The 22,185-nt window shown below is 45.8% G+C and overlaps 1 protein-coding gene across 1 annotated transcript in view; it reads left to right on the top strand.

Moving 5' to 3' along the window:
• LOC126176379 (tRNA dimethylallyltransferase-like) overlaps nt 1–22,185 on the top strand; it is a 490,052-nt gene that overhangs the window by 368,968 nt on the left and 98,899 nt on the right. The window lies entirely within an intron of this gene.

A 22,185-nucleotide genomic window follows, 5' to 3' on the forward strand; every position in this document is an offset into this window, starting at 1 on the left:
TAAGGCCGCTGTTCTTCAAGTTCGTTGCTGAGAGCCATGTGTTCTACTTGTTACGTATCTTTGGATGTTATTTTCGACTTCCACTTTCAGCCTCGTGTTATGGCAGTGCTGTTAATAAATCAGGGTACGACAGCATGTAAGTTGTAAATACACTCTCGGAAAAAAGACACATCACAAAGGAATTGTCCGAATGGAACGGATCAGTAGATGCATTTTCATGTACAGTAAACAGTGTATTACAGCGTCAGAAAAATTGGATGATTTATTCAAGAGAAAGAGGTTAACGAATTACGAAAGTCAATAACGCGTGGGTCCAAAAAATGGTTCAAATAGCTCTGAGCACTATGGGACTTAACAACTGAGGTCATCAGTCCCCTAGAACTTAGAACTAACTAAAATAAACTAACTAACCTAAGGACATACACACACATCCATGCCCGAGGCAGGACTCGAACCTGCGACCGTAGCAGTCGCGCGGTTCCGGACTGAAGCGACTAGAACCGGCGTGGGTCCACCTCTGGTCCTTATGCAGGGAGTTGTTCGGCTTGGCATTCAATGATAAAGTTGTTTGGTCTCCTCCTGAGGCATGTCGTGCCACATGCTGTAAAACTGGCCCATTAGACTGTCAGATTTACAAGCTGGTTGGAGGGCCCTGCACAAAATGCTCCAAACGTCTTCAGTTAAGGAGGGATCCGGCGGTCTTCCTACCCAAAATAGGTTTTGCAGGCACAAGGACAAGCAGTAGAAATCCTCACCATGTGCGGACGGGTATTATCTTGCTCAAATGTAAGCCGAGGATGGCTTGCCATAAAGTGCAACAAAACGCGGCCTAGAACAGCGTCGACGTAAGGATGCCACGTCTCACAATGAAAGGGGTCCCGCTATGAAAAGAAATCGCACACCAGACCATCACGCCTGGTTGTCGGGCCCTCTGGCGACAGTTCCGTTGGTATCCCACCGCTGTCTGGGGAGTCTCCAGACACGTATTTCTGGTCATTAGGGCTCAGTTCAAGCGGGGCTCATTACCGCAGACAGTTCTACCCCAGTCAATGAGACTCGAGGCCGAATGTACTCGACAGCACTCACTGCAAACGGGCTTTTTGGTGTACCAAGGTCAATGGTAGTCGGTGCAAGGGGCGCCGCGTGTTCAACCCCCTTTGCGCGAGCCGCATACTAATGGTCTTTGTGGCCCTGAAGCACCAGTTGCACGTCGGATCGATTATAATGATGAATCCGGGGCTATGAATGCCTCTGACGGTTGGTCGGTCCTCTATGTCGACTGCTTCCTTCTTGACGTCGTGTTCGGCCATGGTCCACCCATTCCCCAATACCGTCGAATAGAGGCATGGCTCCTATTCAGATGTCGAGCGCTTCGCCGAATATTCCAATCGGCTTCTTTGAACCCAGGTACACATCCTCTCTCAAATGCTGACATTTGCGTATGTTGTTCATCCGCCTGTGTGCGAGGCATAGTTACTGTCTGAGTACCCAGAATGAAATTCGCAGAGACTGTATTCCTGGTATCGACACGTCCCCTGTTTACTCTCCTCGCCAGCTACTCGGTGAAATTGCGGTGCAACGTCAAACATTCTTCCATGGGCCGTGAAAGGTTAAAATTTTGCATTTTCTGTGGACTCGTGTATGAATATCAGTTTGTGACCAATTTCCATAACCCGTTCGTGGTGCGTCGTATATTTGTCTTAGAGTGTATGTGGCGTATGGTGCAGACTTTTCATAAGAATCTGAGTTTACAGCGTGTCTGCCTGTGATTAATATGGAAAATACACACCTGAGATTCAGCTGGGTTTGCGGTATCAAGTGTCAAGTCTATACCAAAGTGATTGCCTTCGTCTCGCCCAGAACGTCGCCGGAAGCTGTGGAAGAAGGAAAGTGAACATTTAACGTCCTGTCGACGATTGTGTCATTAGAGACAGATTACAAGCGCGAATTGACGAAGGATGGGGTTGAAAGTCAGCCGTTTCTTTTTCAAAGGAGCCATCCCCGGATCTGACGCAAGTGGTGCAGGTAAACCGCACGGGGATAGGACTCCTCGGGCCTGCAGAATTCGGCTCGTGTCGTAGCCACTGCGGCAACTCACTCGATGGAAGGTATGGAGGGGAATACCTATCGATTAATGGAAAGGCCAGCCGGTGTGGCAGAGTGGTTTACGCGCTTCAGTCTGGAACCGCGTGACTGCTACGGTCGCAGGTTCGAATCCTGCCTCGGGCATGGATGTGTGTGATGTCCTTAGGTTAGTTAGGTTTAAGTAGTTCTAAGTTCTAGGGGAATGATGACCTCAGATGTTGAGTCCCATAGTGCTCGGAGCCATTTGGACCATTTGATTAATGGAAAAACTTAATATCAGGATTTAACCTGATCAAAGTCCCACGTACGCCCGATGACTACCGCGTGTGTTTGCTGAGGTGAATTTTGTGCCCTGTTAAATAAAACAATTTAAGTTCTCATCGTGCTATTTATGCAATTCTCGTGGGAACTTTGTAGATGTGGCAGCTTCCCATTGTGTATCACACGTTATAAGACGCCGCCAGTACATCGGTAACAGACTTCTTCGCCGGTCACCTCTATCATAGAGAACAAACGGCACAAATTTCCCTTAGTGAAGCAATATCAGAGCCCATGAAGGGCTCTTCCTTCCAACGCCGTTAGCTCGTGTAGTAGTCAACTGGGTCACTCTTATTTGCCACCACTAATGCTCTGTGTTAGCGGTTTTCCAGTTGCTTGTCGACGCATCGAATCCTCCTCTTCTCCCATTCCGGGCTCAGAACTGGAAAATAGCGGAGGGAAGGAATGGTGACTGGGTAGAGAACCAGAAGATAAGAAAAAGATACCAGTTGATTGACCACATCGTTCACATACAAGGCTACAAAAAGTATGGCGGTAACCCTAGGAGACTAGAGAAAGGGGAGTGATGAAGCTGCCTAATCAGTGGAACACATTATCATCATCATCATCGGTTCTCAGTGACACGGTGCACATTAGAAGTGTTTCTGGTAGTCCGCATCCATTATTGTGAGAAGCCGTTCGCAAGGAGAAGTGTTTGTCTGTATTCGCATATCTATGATAACATTAATTACAGCTGTCATCAACACAAAGACTGGTATTAACAGCGCAGTTCTTAACTATTGGAGTTGCCTTCCTCCGACCTTTGACTCGATTTACTGTGCCAGTTAACAGAGAAGCTTACAATCTATCGTGGACCTCGAACTGCACCTTGGTTCGGCGAACAAAGGTGCAGTTCGGCATTTTTCGCATTAACAAGCATTGACAGTGGCGAAAGAACATTCCTTCTGATGTAACAAATATTCGTGTGATTTATTAGCAGTTTCGTGAAAACGCAAATGTCTTCCCGTGTCTGCCACGACACTGTTCTATCGCCTCGCGGTTTGCTAAAAGCGAGCGTTTGTTCGCCTCGGAGGCAAACAGAACAGGTCGTGCTATCTTGTGTGCGTTGCCCTGCCCTGAGGAGGTACACTGTCTGCTCTTTAAACGTACCACTTATCTCCAACCGGGAGGAGTCGCGGTTCCGAGAAATCGAACGTAGCCGTCCAAGCTGATATTGTAAGTGAAAGATGTCTGACGGCGCCAGTAAGTTTTAGATACAGACCTCGTATCGGCGGGGAAAAAACTCACTAAACGTGACCTTGTAATACTGCCTCATTGGATTACCACTTTATCTTTGTTTCATTAGCGGGTATCTTGCGTCACATCTGATTTGCTTCAGGTCGAAGATCACAGTTCGAAGAGCTGATACAGTGCAAAGGTGAGACACGGAGGTGGCTCGCTCTCGGATCCACAGCCAATTGAGAGAATTATCCTAGTCATTTTCGTGTGTTACCGGACTGGAAGGGTGTTCCATATGCTTCAGCAACGAAAGATAATTTCTACTGTGCAACATTTGTCTTGGAGACACTTTTCATGTTGTTCTTCATGTGGTCTTCAAGCTGAAGGCTCGTCATGTGCACTTGTCCACGTTAGTCTATCCTGTGCAGGCCTCTTCATCGCTGCATAAACATAGCAGTCTACATCCATTTCAACCTGACGGCTGTGCTCACCTCCTGGCCTCAATTTACATTTCTATTTACTTTTCTTTACATAAACAGTTTACACCCAACGGCAGCTGTTCAGAGTGACGACCAGCATCGCACGACCCATGAACTTTTGCCTTCCAATACTCCTTTTGTATGTTGTGCAATTAGACGGAAAGCTAGTGTCATATTACCTAGTGAGTTATCTGTTAGAACTGCAACTGGTACATTCCCTGCTAATATTAGGGCGTACACTATTTCCGAACTTGTTGTTACGAATATGGTAAAGAGCTTACGAGTGTCATGGATACTTACTCATGAAAGTCCTAAAATCCTGTTTCTGTCATGGAAGACTTAACCCTTTAAGTCTCAATAATAAGATGAAGCATATAATTTTAAATATTTCAAATCATTACACGTTACCGTCATCGTAAGCAACGAATATAAGAAGAAACTGGCAAAAAATAAACAGTCAGTTGTTTTAAGCAGGTGCTTTCACTTTGGAACCCCAAAACCATACAATCGTCAATCATCCATCATTTCATGTGATACATTTTTAAGCAATTTCGCATATTTCCTAAACAGCATGCCACAACTCGAAACTCCCACGGATTCATAGTGCCTAAAACAAGTTATAGCCTTAAGTACAAAGCAAAAATTGGTCTAGAATTTTATGAATTTGTTCAAAAAGTACATACTGCTCCTGTGGTTTCCTTTCGAAACCACTCATGAAAGCAGAGCACAAACTCAAATCCACGTTACAATAACTTTAGATATGAAGGGCTTATTTCAATAGTGGTACAAGTCCACTTTTGTTCATATTGAGATATAGAGTCCTAAAGTTAAATGAGCGCTGAAAAATCTGCAATTGAGACACCAGAAATATTCAAGCATATGGCTTCTTGCTAGAGATGAACCTTTCTTTCTCTTTGTTTAGCTTATTGATTTCAGAAACATTATAGACAGAGAAGTGGAGGTAATGGACTTGTATCACTATTGAAATAAGCCCTTCATGTATTTACTTTCACAGCCAGTGATCTCCTCAGTATAAGCAATTGAAAAAAAAATCACTTCCTCAGTATAATCAATAGAAAAAAAAATCACTTCACAGTCTACTACAGTCACAAAGCAGAATTTCCGCGCCGGCGGTTGCTTTGAACGCTGTAAGTGATTACTACAATGCACTACATTCGTAGAAGACAGAGACTTCTAATGGTACAGTGTCTTGTAATAGCATCGATGGTCTCATGCGAAGAGCACTGGTAGTTCAAAATAAAATTAATAAAATGGTGTTTTGAGGCGGAATCCACCGGTACTCGTGGGGTTGATCGGGTCATTCAACCAAAGCCTTCTAGATACCATCCACTGGTGTTCATTCAACAGCTTTCGCGGAAAGAACCCTGTTGGAATGCGGCTCGGAGGAGGAGACCAACCAACGTGTCATCGGCTGACCTCCCTGATTCCTCGAAAAGTTTGCTGAAGTATGGTCGAACATTCCCTGAACATGTGTAAATGTTTCATAGAATAAATTAGACATATAATGCTTTTAGCCGCAACACACGTAATATTACGATCTCAGGAACTGTTGCAACCTAAATTTTAAAACATATAAATGTTATGGCACACGATTATATATACAATACTGGCCATTAAAATTGCTACACCACGAAGGTGACGTGCTAAAGACGCGAAATTTAACCGACAGGAAGAAGATGCTGTGATAAACAAATGATTAGCTTTTCAGAGCATTCACACAAGGCTGGCGCCGGTGGCGACACCTACAACGTGCAGAGCCGGCCGGAGTGGCCGCGCGGTTCTAGACGCTACAGTCTGGAGCCGAGCGACCGCTCCGGTCGCAGGTTCGAATCCTGCCTCGGGCATGGATGTGTATGATGTCCTTGGGTTAGTTAGGTTTACTTAGTTCTAAGTTCTAGGCGACTGATGACCTCAGAAGTTAAGTCGCATAGTGCTCAGAGCCATTTGAATAATTTTTTACAACGTGCTGACATGAAGTAAGTTTCCAACCGATTTCTCATGCATAAATAGCAGTTGACCGGCGTTGCCTGGTGAAACGTTGTTGTGATGCCTCGTGTAAGGAGGAGAAATGCGTACCATCACGTTTCCGACTTTGACAAACGTCGGATTGTAGCCTGTCGCGATTGCGATCTATCGTATCGCGACATTGCTGCTCGCGTTGGTCGAGATCCAATGACTGTTAGCAGAATATGGAATCGGTGGGTAATACGGAACGCCGTGCTGTATCCCAACGGCCTCGTGTCACTAGCAGTCGAGATGACAGGCATCTTATCCGCGTGGCTGTAACGGATCGTGCAGCCACGTCTCGATCCCCGAGTCAACAGATGGGGACGTTTGCAAGACAACAACCATCTGTACGAATTGTTCGACGACGTTTGCAGCAGCATGGACTATCAGCTCGGAGACCATGGTTGCGGTTACTCTTGACGCTGCATCACAGACAGGAGCGCCTGCGGTGGTGTACTCAGCGACGAACCTGGGTGCACGAATGGCGAAACGTCATTTTTTCAGATGAATCCAGGTTCTGTTTACAGCATCATGATGGTCGCATTCGTGTTTGGCGACATCGCAGTGAACGCACATTGGAAGTGTGTATTCGTCATCGCCATACTGGCGTACCACCCGGCGTGATGGTAATGGGGTTCCGTTGGTTACACGTCTCGGTCACCTCTTGTTCGCATTGACGGCACTTTGAACAGTGGACGTTAGTTACATTTCAGATGTGTTAGGGCCCGTGGCTCTACCCTTCATTCGATCCCTGCGAAATCCTACATTTCAGCAGGATAACGCACGACCGGATGATTATCAGAGGGCGTCGAAAATAAATAAAAGTTAAACAGGGACTTAGTACCTGGAATTTAGTGACTGAGCTATTTGAAGTTGACAGTACTGAAGCAGATACCGTAGCAGGCACCAAATTTCCAACCAGATTGCAAAAGCCAACGGTTGAATTCTCGTTCAGCTGGACGGCTGTCAGCCCCAACATTGCGGGAGGGGTAATCGTAGCCTGATATCTGACTGCACGGGTCGAAGGCCAAGACAGGGTCGTCATACCAGTGGCGGGAGGAAGGGAAACGGTGTCGTCGCAGCAGGGGGCTACGGGAAGGCGTCGCTGCGCATGCAGCGTTGTTCCTTCCGCCCGGCTGCAAGGAGATTTTCGGAGACAAGGAGGTGAACGTCCGGAGTGCAGCGCCGAAACTTTGTCGCTTCTGGGCCGCTGAGTGCATTGTCGCATCGGAAGGGCGGCGGCAAGCGCCGGCGGTATCGCATTTCCGACCTGTCCCCGGTCCCACGGGTCGCGGCTTCGACACCGCGGCGGGCAGCCGCGGAAAGCTGAGCTTCAGCGATCCGCGCCTCGCGTGGGAGTGGACTCGGTCTCACCTCGCGGGCTGGTGTTCGTTTCTGGGCGAGCCACTATAGCGCCACCACCGACTAAACTCGCCCACCAAGCATCGCGCTGCTGTGGGGTTCTTACGGCGGGCCTGACTTGCAGACTGAAACGGTAACAAGCATGAAGATGTGTCCTGCAATTTACGTTATAGCCTACAGGGCATCCACAAGTGATACACACTCAAGTTCAGAAAAACTAGAACACCTTGAACGACTAGAGATAGGACATTCATATTCCCGGAACATGTATATTAGTATGTCTGCAAAAATGATTAGCATTTGACCCATGTCGGTCTGCGGGTTCAAGGTCAACATCAATATCGCGGCGCAACACCACCTACCAGTAAAAACCAGACATACAGTGCCATCTCAAGACCTTATGGTGTCACAGTTGGTGCCTGTCCAGCACACTGTGAGCAGCGTGACCTATGTGAATGACATCCTGCGACCCGTAGCTATGCCCTTTCTGCAAAACACCCTAGACGCCATTTTTCAGCATGATAATGCACGACCACATGTTGCTGCACGAACACGTGCCTTCTTGGTGTCACAGGATTTCTGCCTTTTGCCCTGTCCCTGTCACCCTACCTGTCGCCATTCGAAAATGTGTGGAATGTGGTGAAACGGCAGGTGCAGTGCTGCGATCCAATGCCAACCACCAGAGATGAACTTTGGAAACAGCTGAATACAGTGTGGATGGCTATACCACAGGACGCCATTCGCCCCTTTCACGCCTCGATACCATCATATATGGAACAAGTTCTCAGGGCAAATGACAGACCCTGTGCCTTCTAGGCTCATGTTGAACCGAGGTGGCCGAAATGGTAATCATTTCTGCAGAACCTAGCAATGTATATGTCCTGTGAATATGAACGTCCTATCCCTAGTCTTTCAAAGTGTTCTGTTTTCTGTGAATATGAGAGTACTTACCATTCATGTACCTGTCCCCTCTCTCTCTCTCTCTCTCTCTCTCTCTCTCTCTCTCTCTCTCTCTGGCTCTCCGGTGTTATGTGAGTAGTAGTAAATATGGATTAAGCATAAAATGAAGTCTTTTCCTGATTACAGAAAGTTGTTTCTATGGAATTATGTTAGATACAACTATGCGGTTATTTTGGAAACGGTAGCTTACCTGAAGCTTTTCAAGGGTACACTTCCACATGTGCTCTGTTTGTTGCCCATAGAACCTCCAAGCGATACTTAATTTCTCTCTTTCTCTTTGCCATATCTTCCGTCATCACCTCTACAGCAAGTTGTATACGTGCCGTAAAATCTTGCACATTAGGAGCTGATGTAGTGAATACTTCATTGTTAACGTAACCCCACGAAAAGTGTCAATTCGGGCTATGTCTGGCGAGCTGGATGGCTACGATGTTGGAGTGTGACTGCCGATACACCTGTCCGGAAAGATTTCATCCAAGAGCAGGCGAACAAATAACCCCTACTGTGGCGGTGCACCATGTTGTTGAAACGCTACCCATGGTTGAAATTCCTATAGCTGATGCTCAGACACCACATGTAGAACTACAGCAACTTCATGTATTAAGCTACTGTATTCAAAATTGCCGCATAGACATGTAAAGCAAATCTATAAAAAAACTTCGATTAACGTTATTTGCAATAAATCAGTTAGTTGATGAAAGAGAAATATGGGAATTTGGGTTAGGTGGGAAGCGTCCTCAGACAGACTAAGTAGTTAAGGTGACCTCTCGCGATAAGCGAGAAATCCGTGTTCGATTCCCGGTCCAGCAAAAGTTTTTACTTGTCGCCGCTGGATGTATTTCAACGCCCGAATGGAGCTGATATCGAAATTTCTCTTTCATCATGTATATACGGCTGCAGGATCATGAATGCGACGGAGGGTGGATGCGTGTATCCTCGCTAACGGAGGACATTATGAACGTTTCCTGTAACAAAGTGTTTGAAGTCAAGCTGGTACGTTCTGTTGCTGTGTGTTTCCATTCCATGATTAATTTGATTTGAAGAGAAGTAATAAAATGAGCTCTAACATGGAAAGTAAGCGTTTCCGGACACATGTCCACATAACATATTTTCTTTCTTTGTGTGTGAGGAATGCTTCCTGAAAGTTCGGCCATACCTTTTTGTAACACCCTGTATAGGTTGGCGGCAACAAAATATTTTCACACTCGCAAGAGGAAGTTAGTGATTGAAATTTCGTGAGAATATCCCGCGCAGCGAGAAACGCCTTTGTTTTAGTGATGTCCACCCCAAATCCCGTATCATGTCCGTGACACTGTATTCTTGCTTCTCGATAATACAAAGCGTGCTGCTCTTCTTTGAACTTCCTCGATGTACTCCGTTTATCCCATCTGGTAAGGATCCGACACCGCGCAGCAGTACTCCAAACGAGGACGGACAAACTTTGTATCTTCTAAGTGTTCTGCAAATAAAACGCAGTCTTTGGTTCGTCTTCCCCACAACATTTTCTATGTGTTCTTTCCAATTTATGTTGTATGTAATTGTAATTCCTAGTTCCAACCTGTCACAAATTGTCACTTGTCGCCACTGGGTATTTTTTCATTGTTCGAATAGCATGTCGGAAAGAAACGACACCATACATAAAAAAAAACACGTAGAAATAAATATTTTAAATCAGAGTTCATGATCACGCTGTATTTTAGATTAGGTGGCAGTGGTAGTATGTACTGTGCGCCTTCCTAGGTGAGTGGTCAGTACGGCCGAGTACCATGCGGAGGAACCGGATTCGATTCCCGATAGTGCCAGGAATTTTTCTTGGGGGAATGACGAACGGGCTGCACTCAGCCTCGTGGTTCCACTAGTAGCGGCGCCAGATCTGCAAGTTCGACGACGGCCTGGACAGCGGTGTGCTGACCACGTGCCTTTCCATACCGTCTCCAGTAATGCCGTTAGTGGAGGATGAAATGGCGTTCCGTCAGTAGCGATGGACCCACCAGGGTCTGTGGAAGCAGATTACGTTTACGACAGTATAGACTAATTCGAAAAAACATTCCATACAGAGATACATTGCCTTATCGCGAGTTGGAAATCCATTTGCAATGGTTTATTTATCGATTATTATTTTTGTTTCGAATTTCAAGTTGTGAAGTTGGCTTGACTTTACTTAACTACGTCTGTGATTTGTTGGTCAACTCTGACTGTATCGTTCGTGCATACCTTACGTGTTTACGAACTCTGAGACTGCCAATATGGTATTTGTGTGCGATGGTTGTTACAAAAGCGTTCCTACTGCTGCTTGCAGAGAATGCAATAGATGGTTTCCTAGCCGCAGAGCACCAGATTCAACAGCGTTTACTCGTGGTTTCACTAAACTGCGTGAGACCGTGCAATGTTCACCACTCATATTTCATCTTGCACATCAGAGAAATTTTCAGAATCACCATAATATTCTGTCATCATTTCATCTTCATTTTGGGGTTACTTTGACCTGGACTAAAGTAACACCATATTTTGAAAAAAAAGGGTCAGGTATTTACAGGAGCATTAAGTGTATTACCTAAACTGAATTTCATATATATGATAATCTCTCTCCTTATTACTTAACACTGACAGAATGCAAAATCAGGCTCACGGTATTTCTAGCTTAACTGATGTGAACCCTCTACGCGAAAGTTGTTGGAGTTGAATAGCCGTTAAAATATATATGATCAGGATTTAGTACCGTGCTGCCAACACAATATTACTTCATGGAACACACAGCCTTCTAGTTCATTCTTCACACACTGTAATATCATACTGCCCTGTTTACTCCGTGTTAATGATGTAATTTTAGCGGGAAAAAATTCAAAGCTTTTCCCGAGTTGTGGGCCATAGTTACCTGCAAAGGTTCAAAGTAACCCCATCATATGGCACTTCATTAAGATTTCAGCGAGCTGCTTCGTCTGAACGAAACACATTGGTCGCAGAATTTTCAAAAATTTTGTGAAACGAAAAAGGATCGTAAGTTGGAAAACGTTGTATAGTGCTGCTTGGCGATGTTCGTCGAGCGAATACGGCCTACTTTCCCTTGCAAGTATGCACCGAGTATTGTCATCACCACCCAGGGAGTCTCCTGTGCAGATGGTTGTTCCGAAATTGGCGCGCGGCTGCCGATTCCGCAACGGGCGCTGTCCGAAGGGTGCTTCCATGTCAAGTAGTCAAGGGATCTCTACTCAGTAACCTCAGATATTGTTCGATGTTATGCACAGATCTGTTAAACTGTTAACGGAAGCTACTCAAACTTTTAACTCACAACATCGTAAGCAATAGCCTATTCAATGATTGCGACATGATTCGCGGCTATATTTCACAAGTTTTGGCCATCCTCAGAGGGATATATTTCACTTAAACGTTGTAGTAAAGGTGTAAAATTTGGAAATTGATTGAAACACTTGCGTTATAAATATTCTGTAAATTTTGTCATCTGATTCAGTGTCTTTGCTCCATATGGCATTCGAAGGCGTGAATAAATTTTGTAGCGACAAAAATTATCGGAAGTTTAAGTATCTCGATCTCTTGCCGTAGTTGGTGTAGGAAGATTTCCTTTTTGTAACTTTGTTGTCTGGTTGTTCGTTCACATTATCTGCAGGTTTGATGACTTTCGAATGCGTAACATTAGATGGGTAGATCACATAACTAATGAGGAAGTATTGAATAGGATTGGGGAGAAGAGAAGTTTGTGGCACAACTTGACCAGAAGAAGGGATCGGTTAGTAGGACATGTTCTGAGGCATCAAGGGATCACCAATTTAGTATTGGAGGGCAGCGTGGAGGGTAAAAATCGTAGGGGGAGACCAAGAGATGAATACACTAAGCAGATTCAGAAGGATGTAGGTTGCAGTAGGTACTGGGAGATGAAGAAGCTTGCACAGGATAGAGTAGCATGGAGAGCTGCATCAAACCAGTCTCAGGACTGAAGACCACAACAACAACAACAACATTTTAAAATGGACATGAAGTTTCTCGAAGAAAATAAAAATTTTTGCCACCAAAATCTGTTGTTACTAGCTTTGACAATGAGACATGTTTGGTTATTGGTGTTGTTGTTGCGGTCTTTAGTCCAGAGACTGGTTTGATGCAGCTCTCCATGCTACTCTATCCTGTGTAAGCCTCTTCATCTTCGAGAAGCTACTGCAACATACATCCTTCTTAATCGGCTTACTGTGTTCATCTCTTGGTCTCCCTCTACGATTTTAACCCCCTCACGCTTCCCTCCATCGCTAAATTGACGATCCCTTGATGGCTCAGAACGTGTCCTACCAACAGATGTCTTCTCATATTCCTCTTCTCCCCAGTCTTATTCAATACCTCCTCATTAGTTACGCGATCTGCCCATCTAATATTCAGCTTTCTTCTCTAGCACCATATTTCGAAAGCTTCTATTCTCCTCTTGTCTAAACTGTTTATTGTCCATCTTTCACTGCCATACATGGCTATACTCCATCCAAATACTTTCAGAATGGACTTACTGACACTTAATCCTTTATTCGATATTAACAAATTTCTCTTCTTCAGACACGCTTTCCTTGCCATAGCCAGTCTACATTTTATATCCTCTCTACTTACATTCTACTTTAAGTGTCTCATTTCGTAATCTAATTCACTCACCATCACCTGATTTAATTCGACTACCTTCCATTATCCTCGTTTTGCTTTTGTTGATGTTCATCTTATGTCGTCCTTTCAAGACTGTCCATTCCGTTCAAGTGATCTTCCATTTCCTTTGCTGCCTCTGACAGAATTAGAATGCCGTCCGTAAAATCTTGCAGCTTTATACGATTTATTCTTTATTTTGTTTCCTCCTCGGGTGTTATCGATGTTGATGTGAAGTGTTTGTATTTTAGGCAAATCAGGGAACCAGAAAGCCTATTAAACATTTCCGCTGGTGCGTGCACAATTATCTCCCTTTAGCTATGTTACTGTGTCAAGCAACTGTGAGGCTAAATTATTCCAGAGGGGAAAAAAAGGCACGGCGGGGGTTGTGCGCCTCTTGCACGGGTTATCTGGTTTCGTCGCGCTGACGTTTTCACTCGCGCTGAGACAATGAACGGGGTTCATCGCTTTTGTTTCGGCGGGCTGTGTGGGTGATTCAGAGGCTGTTTGCCGTGAAAGGCTGCTGCCTGCTGGCTTTTTTTGCCTCGTGTTCCACTCCCCCGGCCGTCGTTTCATAAGCTCGCTTTTGTCGCCGTGTCCTCGGCTTCCCGCATGCCGTCTCTGCCACTCGGGGTCATATTGCTCATTTCCGTCACGATTCCTTCCCCTGTTCCCTTTTAATGTCCCATTTCCTTCCTGGCGCCCGGCCCGGCCACCGTGGGAGCCCGCCTGCTTTTCTTTCCGACGCGCGACCGCCCTGTCTCTCAAGGTCACGACTTCGATACTTGAGCTGACCCACGAAGCCGGTTAAAAAGCAGTATCTGCTTTTTCGACTACGTAAACACCAACTCGACAGAGTCACCGACCTACATAATGACCAGCTTAATTATCATAAACGCACTATCAGGTCGAAAGTATCCGGGCACATCTGTGTAGTGCGGAATTGACGAATACATGACACGAGAGGCGGACCCGCGAGTAGAAAAACAGGCGGGGAGCGTTGTGGTGTCTATAGAGAAGTAGTAACTGGAGAGGGGGTCCATCAGGAGGGATCGGCGACTTCGAACGTACTCTTGTCCTTGGGGATATATCGATTAAAAAACCCTTCAGCGACACTTTTAAAGCTGCCCAATTCGAGTGCTCTCGATCGTCTTTACTCATGGAGCCTGTCACCACTGGTTCTCCCTTCATGGGAATAAGCTCCTACATTGTATGATTAAGCTCCTGGTTATTAAGACTCTCCCAGTGGCTTGGACGACCTCCTCTCGGCTACGCTATTGGACATTAAAATTGCTACACCAAGAAGAAATGCAGATGATAGACGGGTATTCATTGGACAAATATATTATACTAGAACTGACATGTGATTACATTTTCACGCAATTTGGGTGCACAGATCCTGAGAAATCAGTACCCAGAACAACCACCTCTGGCCATAATAACGGCCTTGATACGCCTGGGCATTGAGTCAAACAGAGCTTGGATGGCGTGTACAGGTACAGCTGCCCATGCAGCTTCAACACGATACCACAGTTCATCAAGAGTAGTGAGCGGCGTATTGTGACGAGCCAGTTGCTCGGCCACCATTGACCAGACGTTTTCAATTGGTGAGAGATCTGGAGAATGTGCTGGCCAGGGCAGCAGTCGAATATTTTCTGTATCCAGAAAGGTCCGTACAGGACGTGCAACATGCGGTCGTGGATTATCCTGATGGAATGTAAGGTTTCACAGGGATCGAATGAAGGGTAGATCCACGGGTCGTAACACATCTGAAATGTAACGTCCACTGTTCATAGTGCCGTCAATGCGAACAAGAGGTGACCGAGACGTGTAACCAATGGCACCCCATACCATCATGCCGGGTGATGCGCCAGTATGGCGATGACGAATACACGCTTCCAATGTGCGTTAACCGCAATGTCGCCAAACACGGATGCGACCATCATGATCCTGTAAACAGAACCTGGATTCATCCGAAAAAATGCCGTTCTGCCATTCTTGCACCCAGGTTAGTCGTTGAGTATAGTATCGCAGGCGCTCCTGTCTGTGATGCAGCGTCAAGGGTAACCGCAGCCATGGTCTCCGAGCTGATAGTCCATGCTGCTGCAAACGTCGTCGAACTGTTCGTGCAGATGGTTGTTGTCTTGCAAACGTCCCCATCTGTTGACTCATGGATCGAGACGTGGCGGCACGATCCGTTATAGCCATGCGGATAAGATGCCTGTCATCTCGACTGCTAGTGATACGAGGCCGTTGGGATCCAGCACGGCGTTCCATATTACCCTCCTGAACCCAGCGATTTCATATTCTGCTAACAGTCATTGGATCTCGACCAACGCGAGCAGTAATATTGCGATACGATAGACCGCAATCGCGATAGGCTACAATCCGACCTTTATCAAAGTCGGAAACGTGATGGTACGCATTTCTCTTCCTTATACGAGGCATCATAACAACGTTTCACCAGACAATGCCGGTCAACTGCTGTTTGTGTATGAGATATCGGTTGGAAACTTTCCTCATGTTAGCACGTTGTAGGTGTCGCCACAGGCGCCAACTTTGTTTGAATGCTCTGAAATGCTAATCATTTGCATATAACAGCATCTTCTTTCTGTCGGTTAAATGTCGCGTCTGTAGCACGTCATCTTCGTGGTGTAGCAATTTGAATGGCCAGTAGTGTAAGTTGCGTATCGGGCACTGTCTTTTTAGCCGTCGCCATTTGTTAAGTGGTGCTCCCCCATCACTCTGTGCTCATTGCGTTCAACCTTTAACGGTCCGCCAATTCCCGACGGAATGCCTTGCTGTCTGAGTTATCGGCCGTTTTAGCGAACGACGCCCGGACTGTTGGCCGCGATTTGCTTTTCATCCATCGTACCAATATGCCGAAGGACATTTAATTTTTAGTTCAGGACCTCCGTTTCTCTATGGCGTATTTTACAGACCTTTCTCCACGTCCCTGTTTTTAGCTGTCTTCTCTACTGTCAATTGGGATTAACGTATAATCGTTTTAACTCCTCTCTTTGTCTTCGTGTTCTGCAGTTCTGGCACGAGCGGATGTGACTCTAGTTGTTTTTTCGCCCTAAAACAAAGCAAAAGAAACAAGTTCTACTGTTGGTGGTGTGATTATGAAATGGAAATGTGACAACCACAGCTAAACCAACAGCAGGCGGACCTCATCTACTGACTGCCAGGGACGTCGAGGACTTCGGAGGCTGGTTGTAAGAAATCGCATGGAAAATTCGGAGGGAATTAGTGTTGAGTTCTGAAGTACTACCAGCAGTCCAGCCAGGACAGTGGCTGTGAGCGCGCTGTTTGAAGAGAGTGAGGTACAGCGGTCGAGCAACTCGCCCTAAGTCACACGTAGTGAACGCTACGTGACTTCTGAGGAGGTGTAAAGACTGACGCCACTGGAGACTGGGTGACTGGAATCGAATGATTTGCAGTGATGAATCACACTATACCCTGTGGCTATCCGATGGAGGCGTTTTGTTGTGCCAAATAAATGGAAAACGTTACCTGCCAGCATGTGTAGTGTCAGTAGTGAGGAAAGCAGGAGACGATGTTGCGATGTGGAAGTGTGTTTCGTGGGTAGGGTATGATTCCTTCACTGCACTTAAGAAAACGCTAAAATCAGAAGGATGTGAACACATTGTACGGCATTTGAACCGTGAATTTTTTAACTTTCAAAATCTTTTCTTAACGAATTTACTTTATTTACTAGCGATTCACCAAGAACATTATCACATTTAATCACACTAGGTGAGCGTGGAAGTAGTTGCCAGGAAGTAACTGATGGAAAATATAATTACCTTTAACAAATGTGAATTTTATTCCTAAAAGCCTTTTCAAAAACAGATTTAAAATTACAATCAGAAAGTACCCTCTAGTTATCAAGGTACAATTATTCAGAAGCAGAACAACAAATTTTCTTTTTTTACGGTATGAGCCTTTGGGCTCAAAAGCTTCCGCCCTCTTTCAACACGGCCGTAGTCACGACCGCTCACAACGACCTCTGAAAAACTACACTGGTGCAAATCTGTAACACATCAGATTAATTTAAACTAAAAATTTTAACAACTCACACAAACACATTAACCATGCACCCCGTAAGATGGATGGAAATGGTACAAACACTCACTCTAAGAAATTGTTTGCTACCAGAAGTGCAATTTGTTTTTAAAAGGGCTCTTACGGTGGAAGGGTGGCAACTTTATAAAAATGACTATTTAAATGAAACCCATGAAATTCAGACTTACATAAAGTGTACAACATGCTCTACATTACACATATACCACCTCACAAGATGATAGGCAAGATAAAAACATATTTCAGGAATTGAACCTTTACCTTTAACACCGAATCCGACAAACAAGACAGAGGCAGCTATTAACGTATGGCAGACGGACCGACAGACAGACAGACAGACAGAAACTAACTGCCTAACAAATGCGGATGGGAGACAGATGAACAAGCTGGGGACGAGAGACTGACGAAGAAAACAAGTAGAATTTAACAAGTAACTGAAACAACATATGACAAATCACTTAACTTCTAAAGACTGCAATGTCTGGCGAAGACCTGGCGCAGCACCCCCAAAACGCTCTCCCGAACCGTCCGCTCCCAGCCGCTTCAACGGAGGCAGGAAGGCGCGCCGATCTCCCGTCTCACGGCGTCGCAGGTCGCCCCGGCCAAACCGATGTCGTGGGTTGACTCCTGTTGCTCTCGTGTTGGCCGCGAAGCCACTACGCCACGCTATACGGCGGGGCCACTGGACTCTAGAGATGGGCAAAACTGTTCTTTTCAGAGATTGGATCAGAACTGTTCACTCCCTGAAATGAATTAGCTCTTTTTCATGACTCACCACTCATTTACAATAGAAAATAAATGGAAGGCACATTGCCCTTTAAACTTGGTTTATTCCAGTACTATACCTGTATTTTGATCTTATTTGATCCTATTTTGAAGTAACACAGATAATGAGTAAGAATTTTGTATTGTTTATTGAAATTTCCACGATATGACAAAGTTTTTGATTATTGATTTATTTTGCACTATCGTGGTTTTTTGGGTGATCGGAAAATGTTGTAACGTGAGATTTACATTAACAATATATTTGGCTATAATGTATTAAAATTTCATTAACCTCATACAAATACATCGCAAGCCATATATTTTTAAAGTGAACGTTTCCTTCCGAAGACGCCTAAAATCGCAAAATCTGTACCAGAATAAGAAAAAAAATATAAATTTGACTGTAAAACGAAAGTGCTGCATGTAGCCTTACGCAGAATAAAACAAGGAAAATATTGGTGTATCACATTTTGCGATACGTTTATCGGTTCACTGTTCACTCATAATTAAAGCGTAAATTCGAGTGTCCATAATAAAAATCCTATAGTAAGAGGAGTCATCAGGAATCTAATCTAATCAGTTTAAACAAATAAAAATAAAATAAAAACAATTGATGTATACCTAACATAATAATGTAATATACATAGTGGTATTACTACGAAGAACAATATCCAGTTGGGACGAACTCCGATGCAGAGGCGCTGAGTCGAGCAGGTCGAGCCGCGAGCTGTATTACTGCGTGAGCTGAGACCGCAGAGACCAGAGTGACACCTGAGTCGCTTTGCTCAACGCTCTGGCTAGAGTCGAGACGGTGGGGTGAGCGTTGAGCGGGCGAGTTCCGAGGGTGGGGGGAGCGGTGAACTCACCCGCTCCGAGACAAATCGTCCGTTCCCTTGCGAGCAGGTTGTTGCAAGTAGTTCCTATGTTATCCGCTAGGTGGCTCTCTGTCCTGTTGCTCGCAGCAACTGCCCAGAGGGCAGGACGTGCGACTGAAACGATCGCCGACAGAGTGCGATGCGAAGTTAAGCTGCGCCAGACACTGCAGGCGGCAGACGACGCACAGAGACGGCACGGCATATGTGAAACACAAAATCCAATGGGGCACTGTACAATGCAGGCAGCCAAGGTAGAAGCAGGGCAGAGGCCGGCGCTGGCTGTGTTGTGTGGCGTGCACTGTGCTCTGACCAGCAGAGGCGCTGCTGATATGCTCCGTCTCTCTCTCTCTCTCTCTCTCTCTGCCGTGAGAAACGTTTGGAGCTACCGTTCTTTTTTTCTGAATCACTGATTGTTCACTCCTTTGAAAGATTCAACTCTATGAATTAGTTCAAGAGCAGATCCCCCATCTCTACTGGACTCCCGTGGCGACCTCACATGTGCCGACGCTCCAGGCGGACAAGTCATCTTGTGTCTCAGTGCGCGACCGACCAACCGATCGATCCAACCGCCAATGCCCATTGCCTGAACAAACCAGAGCAGACTGGCGGCCTAACACATACTAGCACTCCGGACGACCGACAGACACTAACCGCCTCACCAATGTGGACGAGAGACAGACCCAGACTAACTTGGCTGACCAACTGCCTCCGACTCACTTGTCTCAGAGTCACTGACTCACCGACTACAGAGCTCATACCGCCCCTTAAATATACATGAACAGGCAACTTTTCCCCTTTCACACCAGAGGGAGACAACAAAGCTGCGATTGCCACAGCGGCGCCACCGCCAGAAACGGAAGGTGACTGCTTTACACTACGCGCTGCGGCGCGCTCTTCAAAACAGCAAATTTTATTTCGGCTCAGCATTGTTTGCAGTTTACAGCAGAGCAGCAATTCGGAAACGATGATTATGTCAGTATGACAATGCATCTGTGAGGCAATGGTTTGTGGACAATTACATGACGGAAATGGACTGGACTGCCCAGAGTCCTGACCTCAACCCAATGGAACACATTTGGGGCGAGTTACAATGGCAGCTTCGGTCCAGACTGCAGCGTCCAACAATACTGCCTTCTCTGGTTTCAGCTCTTGAGAAAGAATGGGTTGTCATTCCTCCAATAACATTCAGAGTTCAAGACTTAATGAGGTGAAGGCTTGAACGCACTCTAAGTTAATGTCGCCTAATTTTTTTTTTTTTTAATAGAGGTGGAGCCCCTAAACGCTCACACCGGCATGATGGCCAACCCAAAGGGGTTAGTTTTCACTAAAGTGAGGTGCCGCAGGATGTGGGTACTGCGATGTTTGCGTACGTCTGGTTAACGTTAACCATTGATACGAGCTCATCTGGAGATAGATTGGTTCGAAGTCGAACGAAGGGTAGCGATTTGAAGGGCAGAGGAAAGAAAGTGCCAAGGCAAGAGCCAAGGGAAAAAAAACCTCTGCGATAGTTAGGTCATGTGGTAAGAACAGTAGCGGATGTCTTACTGCTTGCGATAGGTCGTGCAAGGGTAGGCTTTGTTAGTAGTGGGTATCATGCATGTCGATACCTTTGACGTTGTGCGGTGCTCTTGCTCGGCGGTTGCCGCTGGGTGCCGATGTTGAACTCTCCATCAGCGTCAGCAACTTGCACCAGTTAGGTGTATCACCATTTTTGTGTCCGATAGGTGATATATCGGATGCACAGTGTAGGATGATGCAATTTGTTTGTGCGTCAATGGGCGATTCGTCGGTTTCCCTGCTGTGGTCTGTTGGTCGGCTCTAATAGCAGCTGGTAATTTCCAGTCAGCGATGCTGATATGCAGGGGCTTGCGACGTTTGTCGCTTGTTGGTGTATGTTAGCTTGCCATACACAGCCAGATAATTTTTATTAGACGGTGTACTGATTGAAGACGAACATAAGTGCGCTTATATCACACTGGCGAAAATGCAAGGTCTTACACCATTCATTTATATGAAATTGAGAAAGGAAAAGAAAGGGAAGGGAAGGGTGGGAAATCCTGACCTCCAGTTGCACAGAGCATTGTGGTAATGCAATGGCGAAAGTTAAAAATTTATGATGCCGGACCGGGACTCGGGCCTAGATTTACCGCTTCTCAGGAGCGATTACGTCTAACCACTTCCATCATGCGGACACGGTCCCCCAACGGCTCAGATTTCCAACTTACCGTCCCTCGTCCAGCACCCCCGTACTCCCAAGTTCCCGTAGGAGGTTGGACGATATTAGTGCATACGCATTGAAACAGACGTGAAGAACCCGTTGTGCCCTTACAGAATCGATGTCTGCCGGTGTTTGTCCTAGGGCAGCCAAGAAAAGAAGAACAACACGTTAGTCCTGTTTGCGCGCGTTTGGTAATAAAGTTGCCATACTTCAAGTTTCAGCATTTATCGCATGCACGACGGAAAGACACAAATGCCCCACTAATTCCTCGCATCACGTCGATGCTCATATATGCGCATCGGAGTTGCGCTACGTTGCAAATACACAGCAGTAACGCCCTCAAACCGAAACTTTTTGATCGCGCCTTACAAAACTCTGAGTTAAATTAAAATGGCAGAAAAAGCTTACGTTTATGGATTAAATCTACATGATACGCTGCAAGCCACCATACGGTGCCTGGCGGAGGGTACCCTGTACCACTACTAGTCGTATCCTTTTCTGTTCCTCTCGCGAACAGAGAGAGGGAAAAACTACTGTCTATATGCCTCCCTGTGAGCCCTAATTTCTCGTGTCTTATCTTCGTGGTCCTTACGCGTAATGTATGTTGGCGGCAGCAGAATCGTTCGGCAGTCAGCTTCAAATGCCGATTCTCTTAACTTTTCTCAATAGCGTTTCTCGAAAAGTACGTCGAGTTCCCTACAGGGATTCCCATTTGAGTTCCCGAAGCATCTAAGTAACGCTTATGAGTTGCTCGGACCTACCGGCAACAAATGTAGCAGCCTGCCTCTGAATTGCTTCGATGTCTTCCTTCAGTCTGACCTGGAACGGATGCCAAACACTCCAGCAGTACTCAAGAATAGGTCTTTTACAGGTGAACCACTCTTTCCTAAAATTCTCCCAATAAACAGAAGTCGACCATTTGCCACAGTTCTCACATGGTCGTTCCATCTCATATTGCTTTGCAACGCTACGCCCAGATATTTAAACGACTTGACTATCCCAAGCAGGACAGTAGTAATACTGTATCAGGAGATCACAGGTTCGATCTTCCTACTCACCTGCATTAACTTACTTTTTCCACATTTAGGGCTAGGTGCCATTCATCACATCAGTCGGAAAATTTGTTTAAGTTGTCTTGTATCTTCCTGTAGTCACTCAACTTCGACGCCTTACCGCACACCAGGGCATCACAGCAAACAAC

Source organism: Schistocerca cancellata, chromosome 3, assembly GCF_023864275.1.
Source record: "Schistocerca cancellata isolate TAMUIC-IGC-003103 chromosome 3, iqSchCanc2.1, whole genome shotgun sequence".
Classification (NCBI taxonomy): Eukaryota; Metazoa; Arthropoda; class Insecta; order Orthoptera; family Acrididae; genus Schistocerca; species Schistocerca cancellata.